This window comes from Sinocyclocheilus grahami, unplaced genomic scaffold (genome assembly GCF_001515645.1).
Source record: "Sinocyclocheilus grahami isolate Dianchi unplaced genomic scaffold, SAMN03320097.WGS_v1.1 scaffold462.1, whole genome shotgun sequence".
Lineage (NCBI taxonomy): Eukaryota > Metazoa > Chordata > Actinopteri > Cypriniformes > Cyprinidae > Sinocyclocheilus > Sinocyclocheilus grahami.
Genome location: NW_015505641.1, coordinates 290,848 through 293,168, shown reverse-complemented (window position 1 = coordinate 293,168; position 2,321 = coordinate 290,848).

Genomic DNA, 2,321 nt, shown 5'->3' with positions numbered 1-2,321 from the left:
CACGACCGGAAGCAGCGGAAGCGGTCGACTGTGGCATAATAAAAGCTCCGCTGCTTTACCCCACATACGCACGACCGGAAGCAGCGGAAGCGGTCGACTGTGGCATAATAAAAGCTCCGCTGCTTTACCCCACATACGCACGACCGGAATGAGCGGAAGCGGTCGACTCTGGCATAATAAAAGCCCCGCTGCTTTCGAGCCGTGTGTCTCGCTCGTTCAGCGGCCTCGTTTCGCTTCGACGGCTTTCAGCCTCACACTGCTTCATTCTACTACGTTAATAAATCATTAGCTCATCCATGAACATGATTTCTGCCCGAGTCCTGTCACATTGCGTCGGCTGTGGAGATGAAGACCACAACTCCCATGATTCCACACTTCATCAAACTAGCCTTTGTTTCTTTGTTTATTTTGAATACGCGCCCTCTAGCGGCGAAAATTATATATTGTGCCTTTAAATACCTTTTTGGCAATAATTGTTTTTTTTTGTAACTTTTAGTCTATTAGTATCACAGTGATGGTGTTTACCCTTATAGTCAAAGTTGAGTAACCATGTTTTTTGGCGTATTGATTAACATTTGTATAACCACAGTTTTACTACAAATACCATGGTTAAACTACGGTTAATGTGTGGTTACCATGATTTAACTATAGTAACCATGTTTTTTTGGTTTTATTTGTAGCAAACTATGGTTAATTTTCGAAAGGGTGGGCATACAGCTCCTATTTAACTGCTGTAAGGTGTGTTTTGTGGTATTAAATATATATATATATATATAATGTGTGTGTGTGTGTGTGTGTGTGTGTGTGTGTGTGTGTTTAGGTGATTTATGAGAAGACACAAATTTGTATAATTAAACAATGTTTTATTAAAAATATAAAATGTAGAAAGTTTTCTGTGAGTGGTAGGTTTAGGGTAGGGGGGTAGAATATACATTTTGTACAGTATAAAAACCATTACTCCCATGGAGAGTCCCCATAAAACATAAAAAACAATGTGTGTTTGTGTGTAAAGATTTGCATGCTTCCATTCCCTTAGTTTCGACAAAACAAGTGTGTTTAATTGTATTGAATGTGTACTTGCAGTGTACTTTAAATTGTAAAAGTAGGCTACTTTTTAAAATACTGTAATTACAGATAATAATAATATCATATCAGATACTAATATCAATGTAATAAAAGGTCACAAGTGTACTTGAAGAGTGCACTAAAAGTTTTACTTTAACGTACACTTAAATCATTGTTTTAATCTTAATCCTCTGTCATGTTTTAAAGAAGTACACTTATTTTGATATGTTGAGTATCATACTAACATGTAAAGCACATGTGCAGTACTTGAGTATAATGTAACTGTACTGTGTACTTAAATACTTAAGTGGGTCAAAAGCACTCTACTGCATATACATTCAAACATATATAAAGTCAATATAAATGTATAAACATAATATTAACTTTATGAATATTTAAAACAAACATTATAGACATTTTAACATACATTATTTCCATATTAAATACTGTTTTTAAAGGTATCCCACCCACTAACAGGTGCCGTGATGAAGAGATAATCGTGTTATTCACTTCACCTGTGTCTGGTTGGTGTATATATATATATATATATATGCTTTAATGATTATAGAGTTTTTCGCCTACTGTGTCATAAAATCAGACATCTGGTCTATAAAAGTATCGTAAATCCATGGATCATTATAATATAATTGTATCATTGTAAATGTATTCTCAGAGCTAAAGAATTTAATAAGCTTTAATGATTTACTTCACAAAAATGTCCACTAGAGGGCGTAACTTCATCAGTTAGTGGTGTGAATAAAACTAGTTGACCTGTTTTGATCAAAAACAGAAATAAACAAAACAATTCACCAGTGCATGATGGGGCTTAAAGATAGTCTATCTTAATTAAAACCTACTTAAACATAGCATTTTATTAAAACGTGGAAAACTGAAGGAATGAAATGTAACTATATTTAAGCTGTGTGCAATTGTATGAGCTGCATCACTGATGCAGAAACTGGGACACAGTAAAGGACCAACTTTTTTACAAATAAAACCATCGAAATAAAACCAGCTTTAGTAACCACGTGACGGAAATGAATCGCTTAAAATGAATCGTTTGGAGGATCCGATTCGCGCAAACGAGTCAGACGAGCAACATGACTATCAGACTCGATTAAATCCTCGAGGGGCGTGGCCTGTTTCAACGACAACACAGTCTACCAATCAGCGTCGAGACAAGAACGCTCTGTGCGGACCACGAACCAATCAGGTGAGAGGGAGGCGGGGCTTCGCCGCGCTCGTCTGCTGTGCGC